This window comes from Polyodon spathula, chromosome 26, assembly GCF_017654505.1.
Source record: "Polyodon spathula isolate WHYD16114869_AA chromosome 26, ASM1765450v1, whole genome shotgun sequence".
Taxonomy (NCBI): Eukaryota; Metazoa; Chordata; class Actinopteri; order Acipenseriformes; family Polyodontidae; genus Polyodon; species Polyodon spathula.
This window is the reverse complement of record NC_054559.1, coordinates 5,228,235-5,244,084: the sequence shown is the minus strand read 5'-3', so window position 1 is coordinate 5,244,084 and position 15,850 is coordinate 5,228,235. Positions and strand designations below refer to the sequence as shown.

The window sequence follows — 15,850 nt, the reverse complement described above, 5'->3', positions numbered from 1 at the left end:
AGGCTCTACTGTATGTCATATTTAAAACTTTCTGTAAGGACTGTTAATGCATTTAAATACATTCAAATAGTCATATTGGTGAAATATTTTATACTGCACTGATTAATTAACTGGCACCTATTTTTAAAACCATTTGATATGGAGGAGAAATATAGTAGGACCCACATTGATTCTTACTACTTTTTTGTATTGTTATATTAGTTATTGTTTAGGATTTGGGCTCATGTACTGCTGCTAGAGTATTAGTTAAAACTGCAGGAATGTTCTGAAGTTCTTTGAAAATATACCTTTAGACTGTACTCCGCAGAGTGGATTTAATTAGATGTTTCCATGGCAACCTGTGGCACAGTGCCTGCCCCTGTGTGTATTTTGTGTTATCTGTTGTGTGTTAATGTTGATGTATAGTCATTGGTACACGATATAAATGGGTCTGTGTAACACAAATGTTTAAAATGTATATTTGTATTTAGGCACGAGGATTGCGCAGCCTTTCATGTGCAAGTTAAAAGTAACATGCAAGCACAGGGAATTGCACTTTATTAATTCACGTGCAGTTGTACCAAGACTCCAATTGAATGACTGATTAGCAATCGAGTCTTGGTACTGCTGCATAAAAGCTGCATGTTTTCACCCACTCGGGTTGTGTGTTTGGTGAGTGGAGAATGGGATTGGAGATGGAAGAAAAGAGAATAAAACTAATAATAACTTAAAGTAAAAGAAGCTCACAGTGTTTTGTTTAGTCCGTTTTGTTTGTCTATTTTGGCGAATGTGCCATGTCCTGTTTTTGTATTGTTACAACCGTTTATTTTCTGTCTGTTTATTTATTAAATGCTGAGCAAAAGCATTCGCTCAGCTCCACCAAACTCCACCTCTCTCTTTGTTTATTTTCCTGTTTCTGGTCGGACGTCCCCCACTCAGGCCGTCTTTGTGACACGTGGTGTTAGCAGTGAAATTACCAGTGCCACCTAGACGCCGAACACAGCAGGATCCGCAATTTGTTGTTTTTTAAAAAAAAAAAAAAAAACCCAACAGCAAAAATAACAAAAAATAAATAAATAAATAAATAAATAAAAAATGGAAGGCTGGAACTGAAGAGATGGCTGCCAGGATCTGGAGGACTTCCTTGGTGGTCTAGAGGACCAAAGCTGGTGTCTTGCCTGTGGGGAGTTTGGGCACCCGGTGGTGCGCTGCCCCTACCAAGAGGGAGAGGAGGAACTGGCCCAGGAGAGGAAGGTGAGGAGGAGGCAGAGAAGGGGAAAGGGGAAAACGAAGGCAGAGCGTCCACCGCTCCCATCTTCACCAGCAGAGAAAGAATGCCTGCTGGTTTTACCTCCAAAGCCAGGAGAAGAGCCGCACCAGTCCCCTGCAAGAGAGGGAGAGCCGGCCCAGTCCCCTGAAACAAGGGTAGACTACATGCCGCTCCCACCTCTGCCGCCAGGAGACTATACGTCGATCCCACCGCCACTGGCAGGAGCAGAGCAGCAGGAGCTGCCTCTGCCTCTGCCACCTCCAACGGCAGGAGCAGAGCAGCAGGAGCTGCCTCTGCCTTCGCCACCTCCATCGGCAGGACCAGAGTAGCAAGAGCTGCCTCCTCCACCAGCAGAGGGTGAATGCCTGCTGGGTCCCTGTCCCCCAGCAGAGGGTGAATGCCTGCTGGGTCCCTGTCCTCCAACAGAGGGTGAATGCCTGGGGTCGCTGGAACTGCTTCGCCAGGGGTCACAGTCGGCTCTGCTTGGCCGCAGGGGTCAGTGTGGCCGGAGCCCCACCAGAGGGAGCTGCTGGCTATGAAAAAGGGGGGAGAGGTCAGGAGACCGCCTTTCCCCGCAGCAATTTCTCTGCAGGAGTTCTGGGGGCTGGAGTCCCCCCAGAGGGAGCTGACGGCAATAAAGGGGGGAGAGGTCAGGAGACCACCTTCCCCCACAGCAGTTTCGCTGCCAGAGATCTTGGGGGAGGTCTGGAGACCACCAACTCCAGCAGCTTTTCTGCTGCTGGACTTGCCCAGGCTGAAGGATTCAGTCTGGGAACTGTCAGCGCGTCTGTTGACAGCCGTACCATTGGCAGCATTTCCGCTGCCAGTGGTACAGCGGAAGGAGAGATTAGCCCCACGGTCAGCACATCTGCTGACAGCATGGCCAGTAGCAGACTGGCTACTGGCAACAATGCCACCCATCAACCCCTTAAAGTCCCTGTTCTTGGCCCAGGACTTCGAGAGAGATTTGTGGGATTTTAAGGGGGGAGGTGGCCATTGAGGCCATATGTGCTTTGCACGGGAGGGGTATATGTGGCAAAGTGCCCGCCCTGTGTGTATTTTGTGTTATCTGTTGTGTGTGATGTTGGGACTGGTCGGACGTCCCCCACTCTGGCCGTCTTTGTGACACAACCTAATACACCTGTAATATAATACAGCCACACAGAGAAAGTCCACCTGAGCAGGATTATTAGAATAAAGGAGTGTTTGGATTGCACTGCGATTTGCATTAACTCTGTGTGTCAGTCAGTACTATAGCATTTACTGTAAGCACATTTGTGTTTTTGCTAGATTGATTCTGCACTAATTGTAAACCGTTAGGGTTCTGACATTTTGCATTTTGAATAAGAGTGGCTCTGCTCCTTAAACAAATAGATTTAAATGCCACTGCTCTGTGGGGATCAGTTTTAAAGGCCAGTTTAATGAGAAGAGAGCTGATACACAAAGGGTTATCAGCGCTCATTTTACATTAGTACAAGTCACTGTACTAATGACATATAAATACAAAGGGCTGTATATATTGAACACAAAAATATACAAGAAGAATAAAAACAAACCTATACTGCAACATTAACATACATTCTGCATTATAAAATTAATTCTTCACGTTAATTCTAAAGGTTTGAAGGCGTCCCTAGTATGTTTTGGAATCAAGTTTCAGAACTGAGGTGCATAGTTTGCGCAACCCATTAATGCTACTTTATACAGTAAAACATCTTCATGGTCAGCTGCTTTTACCAGCCAGCGAACCCCAGGCTAGACCTACTCAGGTACCTTGAATATGCAGCCACATGGTTTTTACCCAATGGAGAGAGTCTCAATGTTATGTTGTTTCCCCTTCTAGACATTTCATTTGTAGGTTTTGCAGGTCAATAACACTGTAATTAAGCGTAAGTACACTACTATGTAAATACACAGTAATTGAGGACACTTACTGTAAAGGTTACTCACAATGTGAATGCTCAGACTATATACAGATACTGGCTTCAGTTTATTTACTTATTTGAGCCCTCACTTCACATCCTGAACCACATCAAGATTTCACCATCAATAACTATTAAACACTCAATAGTCCTGAATTTAGAACTACTAAAAGGAGCTCAATAAATTCAGTGACAAACGTTCCGACTAGAATGAATTTTTGTTATTTAATAAAGTTAATGGTTGAACTTGAATAGTGGGGGTATGGTGATGGGAGGAAAAAAATAAACAAGAAAAAAACCTAACAAATAAGCGAATAACAGACCAACCGGAAAGATTAAAGATGAAAACAGATGTGCAGTGTTAAGAAGTGAGAATGCATCATCATGATATCATCTTAGCTTTGAGTTTAGTGCTTGCGAGTCATAAAGAACTAGAGCCAGTTTATGTTGTAGACAGACAAAGAGAGAAACTCATGTCAATTTCTGCATAATTTATCATAGAAGGTCTGTGGTTTTGGCTCATAAATTGTATTAACTGTTCTCAATAATAGGTTAACATTTCCATGTAGGGTTTTTCTTTTGTGGATTGGATCAGAGGTATCTGGTTAGCTGTCTGCCAATTCAATCTGAAAATAGTGACTACGCTTCCTGGACATGATGCCTAATGTTTCACAGTTAGGTGCACTGTCAAAGAAATGTGGGAAGGTAAATCCAGATAAATGGACAAATAAAACCAGGACCAATTTAACAGTGTGAGAAAGCTACTTTGTATTTCCACACTAGTCTCAAAACCCTGAGCAACACAAACGATTTAACTAAGGAACTTGCTGTTGTTAACCAATGCCATGAAGAAACGTAAAAAAAAATGTGACTGTACTTACCAGCGGGGGATGCTTGCCTGGATTTAATCTTGAGGGAGCACGTACCTGCAAATAAATAGCAAAACAGAAACAAATAAGTAACTGTTAATCGTGTTTAAAATGACAAATCATGGCCATTAAATCTGAAAAGGGATCCGTTCAGATGTAATACAATGTTAGTTTATTTTATAACTTACCTGTCTGGTGACAGTTAATGTGTGTGTTTTTAATTTGTGTCTTGGAGCTTTGAAAGAAAATACCATGCTTGGTTATGTGTAATGTCTATGTCAGGGGGGCCGCAAGTGGAAGCTCATGCATGCTATTTTTTAGTACGGGAGCGAGCCTAATGTATTGTACATTCATGCATGGGGGGGAAAGCATACATGTACTGCATTGAAGAAGAAACAGCAGGATTATTATAAATTAAGCTGTGCTATCTGTATGTGACTTATTGAAGTATAGACTACTACTGATAAGAGTATTTAACTATGTTTATGGTTATATTTTTAATCTAGATATATTGTTTTTAAAGTGAAACACTGTATTGGTCTAATACTTAGCTTACCTGGGGTAATGGTATAATCTAAAGGGGAGGAACCTGGGGCAGGTATAAAAAGGCAGCTTTGTGTCTTAGTAGGGAGTTAACGGTTGACAGCCATGAGAGGAGGGCACCCTGGGCTGTGTCTTTAGTGAGCCAGTGTTATTTAAAACAGCAAATCCCTCTCTGCAAATTGACCTGGAAGTTGATGGTCCAGTCTGTGGTTTATTTATTTTTTCCCTTTTTTTTTCTTTCAGTAAATAGTTTTTATAACTGTAAAGTGTTCATGTGTTCCTGTTGATTGGAGAAATAAAAGATTGCAATGTTGTGGAATTCCTGCTGCTGATTTGCCTGCTGTTTTCTGCACCTTTACACCCGCCACCACTCTTGCCTTAGCCTACACAATCACAATAATACAAACAGGAACAGAACTTAGGCTCTATAGCCTAAGTGATTGAGGAAGAACTCAATCACTTTGGCCCTAATGATGTGCTTACTATTGAACTATTTTGAATGACTAACTGGGGAAACACATCCTTTTAAAAGCATTTCACTGCATAGTAAACACCTTATTACCATGATATTTTGGTAGTACCTTTCTGGTAATTTGAGTTTACATTAAGTTTTCTTGTAGGGAGAGAAATCCTCCTTCAAAATTTAAATGATATCGTGTATCTTTCTTAACCCTTTGAGTAGTGAGTTTTAGAATGTTTAGATGGGCCCACTGGAGTAAGTTTTTTTCTTTCATATTTACACTCCTCACATCGACACATTTGTTAGTAGGCCTATTAGCAATTTATTACACAATGAAAGTATGTAAACAACTATTTCTTACAGTAAATAAACAAAACAGATAAATATTAATCGTTATTTTGTCATAGCGAAAGGTTTTGATAATAATAGGCAATCAATCAACAACAATAGGCAGTGAGGAGAATGTAGCTCAGTGATCCTTGTCACGTTGTTTGAGCTTGGGCCACTCAATGTTGTAGGTAAATATTCTTCACTGATATTTTCATTAACATCTGATTCAGTGAAGAATTTAAATCGGAATTCAGTATAATTTCTAGTACTTCTTTCCCACAGAGCATTTCTCGCCATTTTCCAGACATTGTTGACATTTTGTGACGGGTTTGTTGCGTGTAATTCCAGAAATATCTGGCAGATGGCGCAAGAGACCACTACAAGGTGTTACGGACACATAGTGTTGCAATAACAGATTACCAGCAGTATTGTAGACTCTGTAATTCAAGTTCAAAGTTCAAGTTCAAAGCTCAAAATTTGCAGAACGTACCTGTTTGTTCGTACTCCCTAGGGACCATTAATTCAATGACATACCGGTATGTTCGTACTACTCAAAGGGTTAAACTGGTTTTAAAATACGTTTTTTGAGGTTGTGTTGAAGCACTACAAGCGCAGCCTGTCTCATTCAGCTACCAAAACAATAAAATCTAATAAGCACGGGAAACAAAACAAAATCCCAGACATACTGCTCCACTAAGGTTTTATAATGCTAAACATGTTTTGACTGCATATATATTCATATACATATTAAACCTGTGCATATATAAGGTTTCCTATAGAAGCGTAGCTTCAGCAATTCTGATCCTAGAAGAATTCCACATGAACAGTACAAGGCTCTCACCATTTCAATGTTTGATATCGTTTGCTATTAAGAATCCAGTATACTGGTAGCCCATAGGAATTCAACAAATTCCTCAGTAGATTATATTTTTTTAACTTTCTGGAACTTCATTCTGTAAGCAATTTGAACAAATTAATTCTTGAAACACAAATCTTGCCCTAGGTTTAAAACATTTTACTCAACTCTATACTTAGTCACTCAAGTCTAGTGCCCACAACGATAATACAAGAGACAACTAGCATGAATTCTCAGCTAGGCTAATTTAATACATTCTGGGGTACAAATGTGGCTTTGTTTTTAGTAGTTACCCATGATAGATGTTACTTAAGGCAATTGTGCAATTAATTGCTTCTTATAGCTAGGGATCAGAAAGGTCTAAGCTTATAGCAATTAAAAAAAAAATGGGTAAAAAATACATATTTTTATAAATATGCATTGCAAAGGGCTTCATTATGAATTTATTTATTTTAAAGAGCTCAGTATTTTTTGTATTGCCTTGATTATAAAACAACTGTATACTATAAAGCCCTACAATTTTAGCAGTACCGTAAAATGACATCTAAAACAAAACAAGCAAAAAAAACAAAACATACTGAATGAAGAGGTCTCATTTTTTTCTATTAGGTTAAAGCATTTTTGAAATCAGAAAATCTACTATATGTAACTAGACTCTGTTTCTTGTACAAAACGCCTTTTATTTTTCTTGTCCGGCAACATATAAGGATAGATGTAAGTATAGGCACAGTGCAAATAATTGCAAATGCAAGATTCAAATTGCATTGTGGCCAGTTAGGCAATTATTTGTCACTGCGCCCTATGTAAGCTTAAGAGCAATGCAAATTACTCAATACGTACAAATAATGATCAGTAATTATGATAACAAGTGTCTCAATGTGCTCATCTATCTATTTAGCGGCCACTTTGCAGCCCAGAGGTGACGGAGTTACGAGTACTGAGGCGCTGTATGACATTTGTAGAGCTCGAAAACACAAACCGGAAAAAAAAAAAACTGTCAAGGGAAGGGCAGCAAAGTCCTCTTAGCAGATTCAATTGAACAATAGGCAGGTCATTTGGAGAGGCAATGACACGTGTTGACTAAGTGTCTTGACTTTATATTATATTACTATAATATGACGGATAAAATCAAATATACATAATGAAAGATATATTGAAATGAGTGTATAACAAGTTTGAAACAAGTATTGAGCTATAACTTCATCCTCAGGGAGATCAAAAAGGGTAATGCACAAACTGTTCATTTATGGACTACTTTAACACTAGAACGGCAGTCGGCAGTCATTATCACGGTACATTTTAAACATCATCAGTATTAAAATGAAAGACAAACTATCAGATAGAAAGTCAAAAGTTGTATTCAAGCACATCAAATATCTGCACAGATGAAACGTTGTATTTATATGAACAATTAAACATAAAAGGGTTCATTTTCTAAATTACCAAATATAAAGCACTGCTTAAAAAAAATGAAAAACTATATAAAATAAACATTTACAAAGAAACTTGTGTGTATCAGGTATATGCACATACAAAACTGTAAAAAAAAAGTAGTTTTTAAACTAAAATGAAAGTAACATATGATTTATCCTGTGTGTGTGTCACTTGCAGCACAGAATCCAGCTTGAGCTTCAGCAGCCTGCAGCTTTGTAGTGTTCTGATCAAAATGTTTCTGCTGAGGTGCTGTGGCTAGCTTCAAGATGAAATCTCTCCTAACTTGTACAAAACAAAGGAATTGATGGCTGTTAGGTCCAGTTGAGATAACAACAGACTTGCAGATATAGAAAAATTGTAGGTTGTATAAAAACATGTATTGTAAAAGGCGGCTCTAGTATTAATGAAATGCAACTTTTGATGCTCCACAAACACACACAGATATAAATTGTAAGTAGCAAAACTTGTAGAAATTATATTTTATATAATTTTGTGTGTGTATGTGTTGGAAAATGTTTTTATCTTCATGGCAATGCATGAAGCTCACCTCACACTATTCAGTCGTTCTTTTCCTACTTAATAAGCAGACATGTACATTTAAATATCCCCTCCCCTAAATTACTATGAATTGAGTAATTTGCATTGGTACAGACATTTTCTTTTCCTAAATCAGAACTGGATAGCAACGCATTTTATGAAAAGAAGGTAAACAGGTTGTGAGGAAAACTGTCATGACTTGTGCATGTAAACACCAGCAGTGATAACACATTTTAGGCAACTTACATCAGTGGAATATAATGTAAATAGAAAATGTGTGTGCTTTTTTGTTTTGTTTTGTTTTGTTTTTTTGTTTTGTTATATATATATATATATATATATATATATATATTATATATATATATATATATATTATATATATATATGTATAATATATATATATATATATATTTCACCACTCTTGTTCTTGTGCTACGATTTGAGGTTCTACAACCTACAGCTATGGCCGAAGGTTTTGCATCACTTTATACAATAAACAAATTTTGCTTCATAAATCATAATCCTACAATTCCAGGTGATGCAAAATGTTTGGCAATAGCTGTACACATACACAAAATTTATGAAAGGGCACTAAACTTTATGGTGCACAATTAGTGTACAAGTTAATGAGTTCCATATTTACTATTTCAATTTTATTCATTATCATATGCAATACTTGGCATATTTGGCACACATTAAATTTAATGCTACTATGGTAATCAGAATTAATATGTGATTTTTATTGTAATACATGCTGATGTATTTTAATGAGCATCCAGTTCAGAATAATAAAATGAGCTGTATTCACATGGTATATACTAAAGGACATTAATTTCAGTGTGTGCAAAGTGATTATTTATTAGTGCATAAATGGAAACCAGGCTTTAACCACTGATAGGTGCTCTATTTTTCTGGCCTGGAAATTAGTGATGTGCAGGTCGTCCAGTTTGTTTTGCAAACAACAAATTCGTTCAGTTTCGTGAATCAATTCAAGAGATTTGTTTGTTTGATTCACTAATTCACTAACCCAAAATAAATACATCTTGCTGAATTACTTGGTTATAAAATATATGATTGACAAAAAAATTTGTCTACAAACAATGTTTCCGGTAGTTAAAACTTTTCACTGTAAAAATTATATATATATATATATATATATATATATATATATATATATATATATATATATATATATATATATATATATATTGCTGTGCAAAAGCCTTAGACATGTTACTTTTTCTGCTCTGATGCATTATGAACATTGACAATTTACTCAAATCCTCTACTAGTGTTTTCTACTAGTATTTTCTACTACTAGAGTGAAAATCTTGCATTACTTGATTTTCAAGGTGTGGTATCTGAAGCATAATCAACAAGTACAGAGAAACATAATCCGTAATTAACAAACTCAAGACTGTAAGACCCAGAAAGCTGTCTAACAAGGATGAGTAATACCTGAAGATAATATCCTTAAGGAATAGAAAGAAGACAAGCGTTGAATTGACAACAGAACTGGCAGAAGACACAAGTATTGTTGTCCATCCATTAACAGTCCAAAGCACCTCTGACCATTGTTCCATAGTCCAATTTCTGTGTTCTTGTGCATAATTTAACCTTTTAGTCTTGTTCCCCTTTCTTAACAAAGGTGCAACACCTTGAAGTCCTGATTTCAAGAGTAACCTTCATACTGTTGATTTGATGGACAACGACACCTGTGCCTTCTGCCAGTTCTGTTGTCAATTCAATGCTTGTCTTCTTTATATTCCTTAAGTCAGGAATCAGAGAAAGTAATTCCACATAATTACCTCTATTTGAAGAATTGGTGCCTCCAGGTATTTCTGGTGTACACCTCCATTTTTTTTCTGAGAAAGTTCTTAAAAATTGATTTGTAACTAAGTCATTCTCAATATAATTCTCCATAACTGTCTCTATAATAAGCAGGGCAGAATTTTGACTTTCCTGTTGGTTAAACTCCCAATTATGTGTTCATTCATGATGGGACACCAACTGTTTTTGTCCCAACTCTGCTCACTTATGAGTGGACTGCCATGGACAAAATGCAGATATTCTATTGGTGATTTTATTTGCTAAAAATAAACTACATAAAAAAAAAAAAAATAAAAATATATATATATATATATATATATATATATATATATATATATATATATATATATATATATATATATATATATATACATGCCACATCAGTCAATATTTGTCAAGGTTCAGAACAATGAATGAAATAGGCATTGCACAACATAACTTTTATTGTATATGCATTAAAGAAGAAAGGAAAAACATTTTTTTCATCTTTTTTTCTTACATCAAAGATTATATTTTAAAATTAAAAGGTAAAGCAGTGCAGTTTCACTTTACATTGTAAATAACCCTAATAATAGCTGCAGAATTCAGAATTCAGTTTACTAAAACTCTCCCACCAAAAAACAAGAATAGTGGAAAGCGTACGTGACTGTCTCAGTCCCACATGCACACCTTTAGGGCCTAACACCTACACACACAGGCAACTGAACTCCAGCCAAAACCAGAGGACTGGCATCATGCAGCTAGATAAATGAATGCATGATAAATCATGCTTTACAGCAGTGGTTATTTCTCTCATCCCCCTTTCAAATCAGTATGCAAAATAACATTGGAATGTGTGTTTCCCGTCAATAATTCTTAATAATAATAATCTTAGATCATAACGAGCAATGTGTAACATATATATATATATAGATATATATATATATAGATATATATACTATATAATGATATACATTGATTGATATAAACTAATAGTACTTTAAAATGTACATTGATATATACATATATATATATTATATATATTATATTAATGTATACTTTAATGTAGTATATATATATATATATATATATATATATATATATATATATATATAAATATATATTATATATATATATATATATATATATATATATATATATATATATATATATATATATAATATTATATGATATACAATATACTATATATATATATATATATGAATAACAAACTATATGAAATATAGATAGATGTGCTTGGGGTTGACAAGTTGTTACAATGTAACCTTCCAACTTTGTTGAAGCCAGAAAGAACCTGCAGTAAAATGTTCATTGTTACTAAGTTTACTTATTTTAGTAACTATATTTAATTACAGCTGTAATTAATCTGTTAACATTTGCTGTTTGATTAATAAAGGTATTTAAAGGGTGGGTAGGTTTTTTCACTAGTTTTATGTTATACTCACTTACTTTTATTGCCTGGATCATTTTCATCCCAAATGGAACTTTGGAACCGAGCATTCCAGGCAGGTTTATGAATAAAGGTATGATTTGTATCATAAGGTGTGTAAAATAAAGGTCAATTCGGGTGGGTTTTCGTGAGCACTATCTCTTCTATTTGTAATAATAATTTATTTGGCTGACTCTTTTTTCAAAAGCAAATTACAATTAGTTATTTCACATAAAATTTCTGGTACCCATTTATACAGTTCGGTTTTTACTATAGCAATACATTGCTCAAGGGTACAGCAGCAGTGTCCTGGTATCGAACCCAGGGATCAACAGTCTAGTGCCCTAACCACTACTCCACACTGTGTACATTTACATGTATAACATGAGTTCAATTGTAGTTTATTTATGTTTAAGAATATATTTGCATTTTTCTCAACATTTTTTTTTTTATTCAGGTATTATTTTAGAGGTTGTATTTATTTGTTAGTTTAGTTAGTTTGTTTATATATATATATATATATATATATATATATATATATATATATATATATATATATATATATATATATATATATACACATTAAAGTAGTATATATGTATTTGTATGTTTTCAATCAATTTGCATTTGTTTGGTAAAAATAGATATTAATAGTTTAATAAATACGAGGGTATATTAAAATAACATTAATGTATTTGTGTCCGTCCCCGTCCCCCGTCCCCCCCTGATATCATACACAGCTCCTGCTGCCTATACTCAATGCTTTTCGGCAGCATTCAGTGGGCAGAATTTTTGCCTGCGCAAAATCCTTGTCATGAATATTTCATGAATGTATGGCAGCTCATTATCTGTATTTAACATGCTGCTTTGCATACGTAAACATCATTAATGGTATAGCTTTACGCAATGTCAGCCAACGTTGTAGATGCACAGTGTTATTAATACACAGGTGCACAGCTTTTCTGTACACCGTTCTCAGCAAAACCAAGCCTGTCCACTAGAGGGCTCCCCTGGGGCAAAGTGGACTGACAGGGGTGAAGACCGTGTAAGATTTTGTCAGAAAGTTTACAGTTATCTTCAACGTGACTTTTAAAAAATAAAAAATAAATAAACAACCCGTGTCTGCTTTCATGCTAATTCTAATGAATAATTCCATTAGCTTTGTGCAATGAAGGGGTTGCTGTCCCATAAACACAATCAGGTGCAAATCAGCAAGGCTGAACAAAACACAGAGTTAACTGAAAAGCTAAATGGAGTGTAAGTGAACTACATTTTTATCGTTCCTTTAGCATACAGAGCATGATATATGTTTTTAGTCATATACTACTTAAGTGTTTGATTCTGTATCTTAGAAATTATTTTCTGTGCATCTGTTTTTTAAACAATTTACAGGAGTCTGACTGCTGAGTCACTCAGTATTGCTAACGTTTCAGAGCACAACAAGAGCTTTATATAACTAATTATGGGCAAAAAACAGACCCCTTTGATAATGTGTATGTGTCAGAAACTCTAAGCATATTATACACATTTTAATGTGTTGTCTATAAATAGGAGATTAACAATACTACAATATATGCATTATTTCTGTGGTTGCTACATATATATTTCATCATAAAATACTATTTATACAAAGAATGTGTTAAACTGCATTTTGTGTTTCTAATGAAAAATGATGTATATTAACAGAACTCCAAATTGATGTAGATTGTGTCAAATTACTCTGTGTATTCCACTTTTAAATTTTATTTTTAAATATAAAACTTCACACTGAAATTACAAACTCAACACGTTTAATTACATGTTACTTCTACATTATTTTTTTGCATTGGAGAGTGCAGATCGATTACATTTTAAAGACAGACGAGAGAGGAAGTGTGACAGGCATATCAGATTCCTAAATTATGTTTCATTTGCGTGTTCTTGTTATTTTGTATTTAATAATAACTTACCAAATGTTCTGCTGCTAATTTTCTTTCATGATGGATCATCTTATATAAATATTTATTTATTTTTGGAGTAAAAATATAACTCAGACTCGCACAAGAAAAGGAGGCTTTATTTTTCTTATTTTTATGGACAAATCAGCATAAAATAATAGGTAATTGACACTAATGGTTTAAGTCTCCTTAAACCATGTTCTTATTACAAAGTGTTAAAATAGATAACAAAAATCTACCTCTACCCACACACGAAATCAAAGTGTCACCCAGAAACAAACATTTTCTAATATATTCAAGCCACAGCACAGTAACTGAATAACACTTTATAATAACACTTTATATGAATTCCAGGATCTGACATGTATATAAGAAGAGTTAACTCCTGTTCAAACATATTTCAAACACACACCTTATAAATGTTCTCTATAAAGAGTTTGTGGAAAACCCTAAAGAACATGCTGGCATATTTCACTGATTTATTGGAATTACAAGGGTTATTTTCAGTAACAATGCTCTACTTTCGCGTTTTACTTCCTGCAGTTGCTAGGATGCCAGTTTCAGAAACTCACTGTAAATCCTCCAAAGCTTGAGAAAGCTGTTTAAAAAATGAGACCTTTTTTTTTTCTTTCATAGAATCAAAATGTTGGTTACACTGAAAATGCAAACATGCAAAGTTCCATGAAGTAAAACTCAAATTGCTTACCTTTCAGTTACTTCGTATTCCCTCTTCTCTGAAGCTTCCCATTTTCCGTTTGGCTTTATAATTGTTTTTGTTTTAAACACCTATGGATAAAACCAATCCATCCATTTCAAACAGAAGCATAAAAAAAACCTGAACTTGTTCATCTCCATCAGTCCACTTGTAGTGTCTTCTAAGGCTCCCCCGGTAGCAATATTAGTGAAGCAAAAGCAATCTACAACTATAGCTCAATTCTTTTCTCCCCTCCCCCCGAAACAAACTAAAAAAAATTGCACAGACCACTACCACTGCCAGACTTGGAAGAGGTGGATAAATAACAATTTTCCAGTAAAAAAAAAACCATGATATCCTTGCCTATTTTAGATCCTGCTTGGAGTTGTGCAGGGTCGTCTACTTGTTGTGTGTTGGAGGCAGTTCCATCTCGTTCTCCAATGTTTTAATTGGTCTCTCTCTCTCTCTCTCTCTCTCTCTCTCTCTCTCTCTCTCTCTCTCTCTCTCTATCTGATCCTGATCTGCTGCAGTTTTCTCTCTCTTTCTCTCTCGTTCCTTCACCATGTCACAGTAGCTGGAACTCAAAGCCACTGTGGGCTAACATAATCCAAACACTCCCTCCTACAGCACTGCCAATGAATAGCAACTTGATGTGCAAATAAGTGCTCCTAAACTCATACATCAGCACTTGTAATCTATTTTTGGTAACATCCATGTATTGCTCCCCATTGATGCTTATGATTTTAGGATTTATTGAAGTTTGGTTGTCTCTGATAAGGCACACCATGCTTGCATTAACTACTGTTACTTTACTGGTGATTAAACATTTATAAAATGTCTGCCTTGAAGAAAGAAATGTCCTCCCAGCTGCCTGATTTATTTACCATTGTTTTTTTTTAGATGACACATACCAGGTATGTAAATTTTAATTGATTCAAATAACCATGTTTTCTGTACAGCTCTCAAACGTCTGTATGGAGGGATGAAATAGTATCTCTTTTTTAATTCTTTGAAAAATAACTTTTTGAGGAAGAGGTTGATCTAAACATATTAGGCCATGCTCATAGCAATTGGTATGTATGGCAGCTGTTTTTGAATGATTTTAGTGCATTTCAAAATTTACAGTTGCGAGTCTTGATTACCAAAATCTTGTCGAGTGTTAGTCATAAATCTCAATTCAGGCAGGTTTTTAGTTTTTTTTTTTTTTTTTTTTTGGTAAACTACATTTTATGGTAGCCTTTAATGTGGTATTTGATGTCAGTACATGGCAAACAAGCTTCTCTTTACCTGTGTCAAGTACACTGGATTGAGTGGATTCAGCAGATTATTATTGATCATGGCAGAGATATTATTACTTCTAGAACAGGCTGTGTAGCAGGGAAAGACATACATTTATGAATTGTTCGTCTTAAACAACCCTTGGAATCTAAAATTATTAAGACCCCTGAATGCTTCCTGAGTTGCCGGTAGGAAAAATCGTTAAGCAGCGGCTGTACTGTGCATGACTGTACCATGCATGCTAATGGAAACCTGCTAGAGAAAAACATTGCATCGCAACGGTCAAATGAATGTGGCGTTGAAAAGTGGGATTCTGGAAGAATATTATCAAAGGTGATAAATGCACTAATGCAGTCTTCTGACATTCACTATGTCTTGATTAACATTTTTATCAGCAAAAGTGTTATCAATGAATTAATATGCCATTAACAACAGTTTGCTGATTTTATGAAGGCTGTTGCTTAGCCATTTAATTTAATTAT

The 15,850-nt window shown here is 35.5% G+C and overlaps 1 protein-coding gene across 1 annotated transcript in view; it reads right to left on the bottom strand.

Annotated features, from left to right (window-relative positions):
• The window catches only part of LOC121300603 (ATP-sensitive inward rectifier potassium channel 12), a 37,984-nt gene extending 23,453 nt beyond the window's left edge, over window positions 1-14,531 (bottom strand). Inside the window, exons 1-2 of the mRNA XM_041229210.1 lie at window positions 14,103-14,531; window positions 4,053-4,097 (exon numbers count right to left, since the gene is read on the bottom strand). The gene's annotated coding sequence lies outside the window, so the exon portion shown is untranslated. The remainder of the gene's footprint in view (window positions 1-4,052; window positions 4,098-14,102) is intronic.
• Window positions 14,532-15,850: the final 1,319 nt, after the last annotated feature.